Here is an 8,683-nt window from a genome sequence, read left to right on the forward strand (position 1 = left end):
GCCAAGAACAGATTCCTGTTGGAATCCTTGCTTCAATATTTTCAGGTGAATCACTGACATTTTCAGCTTGCCATGTAAAAGCTGCTACCACCCCAAACAAATCTGGACCTGCATGATTGTTATTCTTTTTGAGGCATGCTATCTATTTACAACTTCTCTCCATCACAGCATATTTTGAACAGAACACACCATTCTGTTGGGAAGAGGTTGGGAACCATTGCCTTACAGGGACAAGTCTGAGGCTAAATTTAAGACAATATGCCCTTACGTCGCTAAACAGACTAGGTCACATGGGTAATATGCTTCTAAGAGATCCTGTAAGAAGTGATACCCTTAATTATAACAATTTTCCTTCACTGTGCTTCATCATGTAACAACACTGTTTACAAGAACAAAAGCTTACAACATAGAAGACAAAATAAAATGGATAAACAAAAAATATTAGATTTATTCAGGTTATTGGAAAATAAGAGGTTGTGCAGTAACTGGAATTTTTTTTTTTGAGATGTGTCCCCCTATGGGTGCTCCACTTCAGGTGCACATGAGCTCCCATGTGCCTTTGATCAGAGATTTTTGGTAACAGTGCCCGTTTAACCTGTGCATGCTCCATACACATCCTCATTCCCTATACTTGGGCTGCATGGGCAAATCATCCTTTGTTCCTTCTCTGTCACAAAGTCCCACAGAGGGAACTCTCAAGCATAGGGGAAGGAGGGTGGGTAATGAAGTACACATAGGGGGACATATCTCCAGTAACTCCAGTTACTGCACAAAGTGAGTAACCTCTTCTTCTTCGAATAATGTCCTATGTCAGTCCACAGCAGGTGACTCTCAAGCAGCATTCCCACAGGGAGAAGGGGGCTTTGTAGAAGTGTCTAACATTGAAGACAGAACTGCATTGCAGCATCTGATCTAGAGGCATGAACCAAAGCACAGTGCTTGGAGAAAGTATGCACTGACATCCAGATTGCAACTCTGTAAGTTTCTGCAACTGGAACATCCTTAAGTAATGCCACAGAAGTAGAAGGAGACCATGTAGAATGGGCTAGCTAGGAGGAGGTTGAATATTGGCAGACTTGTAATATGAGATAATACATCCTGAAATCCACCTTGACTGTATTTTGAGTGGAGATTTGGATCTGTCCATAATTGAAATAAACAGTCTGGGAGACTTTTTGAATTGTTTGATTCTGTACAGATAGAAGGCTAATGCCCTTCTGACATCCAAAGTCTGAAAGGCAGCTTCCTGCCTACGCCGGTGGTGTTTTGGGGAAAAAACTGTAAAACAAATGGTCTGATTAATATGAAATTCAGAAGACACCTTAGATAGACACTTACAATGTGGTTCTAATGTGATCTTTTCCTTGAAAAATACCATAAAGGGGTGGGAATCTGCCATTAAAATCCCCAGTTCTCCTATATTCCTGGCAGATGTGATGGCCACCAAGAAAGCTGTTTTCATGGTTAGATGAAACAACAAGCATGTGGTTAATGGTTCAAAGTTTTTCATAAAGCAATTAAGGACAATGTTCAAGTCCTGTATTGGAATAGATTTTCTAAGCTGTGGAAGAAGATTAGTCAGTCCTCTGAGGAGTGTTGACATTGTGGGGTAGGTAAAAACCAAAAAGCCTTTGACAGGTGAATGAACCGCTGTTATAGCCACCAAGAGAACCTTAAAGGAACTAATAGTAAGGCCTAATCTTTTCAGTTCTAATGGGTAGTCTAGGATGGTGGAAAGAGAACGAACAGGAGAAACTTGTCAACTGGTACACTGGAGAGGAAAGATCTTCCATTTCTTAACGTAAATATGTTGTGTAGATGCTTTTCTACTGTTTAACAAAACCTGTTTCACCAGTGTTGAACAGGGAATCTCTCAAGAATCATCGAGGACCCATGCCTGAAGTTGCAGTATTTCCAGATTAGGGTGATGCACCTGACTGGTATTCTGAGACAACAGATGAAAACCAGTTGGAAGTCTCAGTGGTGGACAAGAAGCAAGCCAAATGAGGTAAGGATACCAAACTTGTCTTGGCCAGGTCACTGCAATTAAAATGACTTTGGCCCTCTCCTGCTTGATCTTGTTCAGTACTTCCAAAAGTAACAGTGTTGGTAGATGTGTATAAAGAAGACCCATTGTCCATGAAATAAGGAAGGCATCCTTGGGTGACTGAGGGTCTAGTTCCACTCTGGAGCAAAATTTCTTGCACTTTGTGTTTGCGGCAATTGCAAAAAGATCCACATCTGGAAACCCCAAAATTACCATTCATAATTCTGGGAGAAATGTCTGCAGAGGTTGTTGGCCATGGTATTCGGTGTACCAGGGAGGTAGGAAGCGGAGATGACTATTTCCAGAGTTTTATTGCTTTGGCACAAAATGAGGAAGAGTGAGCACCACCCTGATGACTGATGTGGAACATGCAAGCCCCATTGTGTCTCATGAGATTTGACTCTGATCAAGGAAAGTAAATGAATGAAAGAATTATTGACTGCTCTCAGTTCTAAAAGGTTGATGTGAAGAAGATGCTTTTGGGACACTATTTGCCCTGGATGGTGTGTGATCCCAGATGCTCCCCCATCATTCCAAGAGGGACGTATCTGATGTTATAACAATGGTAGGAGGAGCCTGGATGAAAGCCTGAATGGAGGGGTCCTTCTACCAATTAAGTGACTCCAGAACCTGATGGGAAACATACACCTGCTTGTCCAGATTGTGCTTGTTCAGTACATAAACCATCCTGGGCAATCCCTGGAGTCATTGAAGATGTAACTTGGCATATTGAGTTATTAAAGTGCAAGCTGCCACATGACATAGTAATTGGAGACAATGTCTTGCTGAGGTTTGAGGACTTATCTGAATTTTTGAAATGAGATTTCTTAGGATCACTAACTTGTCCATAAGTAATTAAGCCCTTGCTGTCACAACATCCAGAGAAGTTTCTGTGAAATATATCTGCTATACTGGAGTCAAAATCGACTTTTCAAGGTTGAGTCAGAGGCCTATACTGCCATTTGTACTGCCAATAGGACCTTGTCGAGATAGGGAAAGATCATTATCTCTAGTTGACATAGGTGGGCAGCTACAACCACCTTGCTCTTTGGGAATACCTGTGACATGGGCAGACCAGCCAACCTGTGTATTACCCATAACAACTTAACAAGAGGCATTACAATTGTATCAGGACAATTCACTCATGTGAATTTCAAAGAGATGTACTAGACCAGCATCATTAACCCATTCATTTGTAGTATTAGAAACAAAGAATAGTTGCTATGTATATTTGACTGTGTTTACCTATATCCTGTTAGAAGTTTAACAATGTAACCAAATTATCTTTTAGATGCTAATTCCCTTTCATGTCTTAATTACCTGATATTATGTATGCAAATATGATCAGTTAACTTTAAGAACAAAGATGTGAGATACTGCAGGAAATTAATAGTAATTTATATTATCCTCAGTTTAACTATCTCTGTTATAATGAAGGATCAGCTAATTGCCTTATGTGAATGAGTGTAACTAGTTTACTTGGGTATGCATAGGAAATAGAAGATAAGTGTGAAGCAAAGGTCTACAGGCTATTTGCATAGCCTATTCTCCCTCAGAGGAAAGCCCTGGTGATGATTGCTGCGAGGAGGCTTGTCAGCCTGCTAGAGAACTATAGAAACTAGAGGTTTCAGAGTAACAGCCGTGTTAGTCTGTATTCGCAAAAAGAAAAGGAGTACTTGTGGCACCTTAGAGACTAACCAAATTATTTGAGCATAAGCTTCTGTGAGCTACAGCTCACTTCATCGGATGCATACTGTGGAAAGTACAGAAGATCTTTTTATACACACAAACCATGAAAAAATGGGTGTTTACCACTACAAAAGGTTTTCTCTCCCCCCACCCCACTCTCCTGCTGGTAATAGCTTATCTAAAGTGATCACTCTCCTTACAATGTGTATGATAATCGAGGTGGGCCATTTCCAGCACAAATCCAGGGTTTAACAAGAACGTCTTGGGGGGGAGGTGTAGGAAAAAACAAAGGGGAAACAACAAACCCCAACAACTATCTATCTAACGTATGCTAGGGATAAGTGAAGCGAGGATGCCTGAAGTTCCATCTCAGGCCAAAGGCCATTGAGAAAGAACTGAAGGCAGTTTGCCTGCACAACCCCATATAACCTTGGTATGGGGCATGAGGATGTTTAGAGCACATATGCAGGCCAAACAGGCACTGCTAGCGAAAATCTTTGAACAAAGGCACCTGGGGAGCACCCAGAGGGACACTATCCAAAGAACTTCTGCTCCATAAGCCTGGGGAGAGGAAAACAGTGGCAAAAAGGTTTTATGCCACCCACATGTTCCACAGATTTCCCCTTTTTAGGACACTTCCTGAGCAGCAGAAAGTAACTAGAAGGGGCATCAAGGGTCTGTCCCCAAATTTACAAGCACCTATTGTTTGTGAAGTCAAACTTTTTAATCTTAGAGCCTCATGCGCAAGACTGGTAGCAATCTCATAGCTTCTCTTTGTTCTAAGATTCTTGCACTCCAAATCTCTTCCTCCTTCCCACTTTTCATTAGAGAACTACTGAAATCAGGTTGCTGTTCCACTGTGCCCATCTGTTATGCTGTATGATTGAGTATGACCATTTATATAATTGATATTGCCACTATTATACAATTGCAACAAATCTTGTACAAAGTATGCCATGTAAAGTGTTAATGGAAAAGTTATGATTTGCTAAGTATGCTTATACTGTTTATATGCATGAATCATCTTTGTAGCTGAAGTTATGAATATTGGCTATATACTGGTATCTTACACATGTTGTATTTCTGGGTAACAGCTCCGTGATAAATTTATACTAGGGCTAGACAGTTATGTGCTGATGGCCCATTAAGGGCACTCAGCTCATAATGGGTCATTGAAGAAATTGATTTCACTCACTAAGCCTTTCCTGTGGATGCCTCAGAAAAAATATGGGTTTGGCTGCCACTGTGAGTCATCAAAGCATGGAAGGGCATGTGGTATGCTCATTTGACCCTGGACTCCACCTTGGGCCAGTAATTTTCCATGCACCTGGGCTGTGGGCTTTGTTTGGGACAGCCACATTCCATGCACATGGTAGAGGATATAAAAGGACCCCTGAAATATCTCCATTTTGTCTTTATTTCATGCTTCATTTCTCAGAAATGGATTTCTAACAAGGAAGCTTTAAACAAGGACTGATGACCTCCAATCTGTTTGGGTAATTCCAGAGAGACTTTTGCAAGTTAGCAGGTTATTCAATTACTGCTTCAAACCAGATATAAGAATTTTGAAATCACTTGTATGTATAACTTATAATGATCTATTAACCATTTATAACTCTTTTCTTTTACAAAACCTTTAGTTTTTAGGATTGGCATCAGCATGATTATGGGGTCAGATCTGTGTGTGTATATATATATATATATATACACACCTGGTTAAGTGACTGATTTCTTGGGATTGGAAGAACTCTCTATCCAAGTACATTGGTTTTCAGTAACCACTCATCAGAAAGTCCAGTGTCTGAGGGGTGAGCCAAGGGCTGGAATGCCTAAGGAGACTGTTTTTGGCTTCTTGTTAACCAGTGTGGTGATAGAGAAGTTTCCTTTTGTTACTGGCTTTATATGGTATAATGATAGAACCCACCACCAGTTTGGGGTGAGTCTGCCCCATTTCTCAGCAGTTTGTCGTGAATTTGGCATTCTCAGCTGTGACCCACTGAGAACACCATCTTATTTAAAATATTTCACCAACTTAGCATGTAAAAGTTGAGCAGAACCAATTTAGTTGCAATACCATGCAGCCTGCTCACTTACATCCAAAAAAACCAGCTGTTTCTCCACCTTCACAGATATTCAAAGGCCATTTCTTTTGTTTCCTGGCATCCTTTCAACAGAAACTAGGGTTTGTCAACTACAATCCCCACGGTTTTGTCTCAGAGCAATTAAGGTGTTCCTTGAAAATCTGATGTAGTAATTTCAAGCCATTCATTTTGCAAAAATGCTTCTTAGATTCAGGTAATTATTCACTCAGCCTTTTACGCCCACTTATTTAGTTTCATTCTCATTGGTTAGAAAATAAAACTATAAAGAAGGATCAGATTGTATCAAACTGCCATAGCAGGTTTTGCATCAGCAATTATCCTAATCTCAAATGATGGATGAGACATCACCTTTTACAATATAGTTTTTAAGCACAGGTTACATTGTGTTTAACTAGGAGACAAGGGACAGAGGTCACATTTAAATATGGCTCCAAACAAAACCAGATGATGGATAAGGTGGTAATTTATCTCAGGCCAGTTCCTATTCTACCAAAACAATCACCCTTACACTAGCACACTCTGGTAAGGTGCAACAGAAGTGCATTTATAGCACAGTGGAGTGGAATCTTCATTTATTGCTCCCTGGGAGCTATAGAATGCTCTGCATTTGAACAGTTTACTTGTACAATTCCAGCAGAAAGTGGTTCCCTCTTACAAAATGATACCACCACATTTGGCAACTTTGTTACAGGATAGAGGCCAAGGATAAAATGAGCTTGGAGATCAAACTGTTTTCCTCATCCCTGAAGATGGTCTCTACAAGTCAGAGCACAGGCACTTTTGTAAGGGTGGGGGAAGAATGCAATGAGACTTTTGGCAACAGTGGTTATTTCTTCACTTTTGCTAGAGAATTTCCACCTATTCGTTACATCGAACTTCTGTCTCTTGCTTTCACTTAATATGTTTCTGTGAAATGGACTGCAGTTCTTTTGTATTTGATCTTTTACCCCTGTTTAAAGCAGTACAGAAGCTCAAAAGGACTGTAATATTTTCTTTCGAGTGTGATTTTAATGAGGTGGTATAAATTAGTCTTTGAAAAACTTCACCACATATTTGAACCTCTAATTTATTCTGAATACACCCACAGAAGTCACTGCAGCATCTTCAGTGTAGAGAGGCATGAGTTGAGGTGGCCCCTTAATCCACCCAGAGATATTGCAAGGGGTACATTAAATATACCTGAGATACATCAGCCTCCAGTTATCAGCTATGTAAAATCCCTCATGGTTCTATGGGACCAGCCGCGCAAGTTTCCAATTTCTGGCATGTATTTGTTATAGGGCCTCTACAGATCAGAGGCTCTTCCTGGTGCCCCCAATTTTGACTTACGAAAATAGAAAGTACAGTACAGTTGTGAGCTGTTCTTTGGAAAACAAGCATTGAAGACACTAGTGCCTCAAGTTTGGTTAGGCACTCTTAGGCCTGCTCTACATGGGCTCCACAATCCTGCATTGTGGGGCATAGCACCTCTCTCTGGTAGTCATTTATCTCAGCAGAAGTGGTCTCTGGGCCAGCACACTATGTATCCAGTTACCCTTTTCTTTTTTCTGTTGCAGGTATAGCAGCCAAGGAAGACCAGTTAGCAGATTTACATCCTCTCATTGCAGCTGAACAATGCCAAATACTAATAATAATGCTCATTGTAGTATCTGCCTTCGTGAGCCAAATTATGTAGGGATATATTAGTGTATGCAGATGTCACTTGCTGCTAATACATGCATCTGCTTCTCCCCAAGGAGACTCCTGAATAGTGAGCCTGAGGCTGGCCTTCCATGCTTCTAAAGATAAACTCACAGAGCTAAAACCAAAATTGGGCAAGAGTACTCCAGGCCAAGACTTAGTACCAGTGCCACATACTCTGTCTCTTCCCCCTCCTAAAAGGCTCATGCCATTCATTGGCTTTTGACACTCAGGGCCTCCAAGTTTGAAGTTGGTAATACAGAGCGGTGGGTCAAACAAGTAGGGTTAGCAGCTCCCAACTCACCCAAGGTTCAAGTAACTTCTGATGTGGGAGATACTTATAGGATCACTGCTTGAAATTGGATGGCTGCCCATAAATCTGCTTGGTTACAAATAAGTGGGCTTTAACAAGAGATCCAGAGAGAGCTTAAGGACCTGATATTACAACATAGAGAACTTGTTTGGAGAACAGGAGCAAAAGGAGAGAGAGGCCTCACAGTCTCTCCAAATATTCTTTCAAGGGAAGATTCTGGTTCATAAGCGGACTTTCATGTCAACAACGAACTTCAAGGAAACTCACTACTCCCCTGCACTGGGTGCACTGTCTCAGCTATGCCAAAATTAGAGGAATTTAGAAAATGTGCAATGGTAGTTAAATGAGGAACAGACATTCTGAGAGGACACTTCTGCCAATACCATTGTGTAGGGTGCCTGATATAATGAACAAGGTCACACCTGCTCACATCCAAGTATAAGTGGAAGGACTCCAGAGAAACACACTAACATCCTGGAGACTGACATTGCCCAGGGAAGGGTCAATCAGGGACACTGGAATTAAACCTATAAACAGGCTGCATGCTGACAACCTGCAAGAGAAACAAGGTAAGAACCACAGAAGCTACTTGCTGAAGTGAAACTAGGAGCTTTTACTTATAGAAAGAACATATCTGAACCCTCTATGAGATTACTAATAGAGTCTGAACCAAGGCCTTTTACCTACTCACCAAGGTTTGTTGTAGCTTTGCATTATATGCTTTCATGTTATTCAAGTTGTCTTTCCTTTACTATGGTATGTAAGTTTTACTTTTTAATTTGGGTCCTCAGACTGAGAACGTACAGCAGTGAATTTACTTCAAACAAAGGGAAATCTCTTTCTTAACTCTGA

General features: G+C 40.9%; 1 long non-coding RNA gene across 2 annotated transcripts in view; it reads left to right on the top strand.

Annotated features, from left to right (window-relative positions):
- Positions 1-8,683, top strand: part of LOC140908714 (uncharacterized) — a 30,187-nt gene that overhangs the window by 6,989 nt on the left and 14,515 nt on the right. Inside the window, exons 2-3 of one of the 2 annotated variants that reach the window (XR_012157969.1) lie at positions 1,856-2,008; positions 7,395-8,400. This is a non-coding gene — a long non-coding RNA (uncharacterized lncRNA). The remainder of the gene's footprint in view (positions 1-1,855; positions 2,009-7,394; positions 8,401-8,683) is intronic. The other variant, XR_012157968.1, reaches the window with a different exon arrangement.

Source organism: Lepidochelys kempii, chromosome 3, assembly GCF_965140265.1.
Source record: "Lepidochelys kempii isolate rLepKem1 chromosome 3, rLepKem1.hap2, whole genome shotgun sequence".
Classification (NCBI taxonomy): Eukaryota; Metazoa; Chordata; order Testudines; family Cheloniidae; genus Lepidochelys; species Lepidochelys kempii.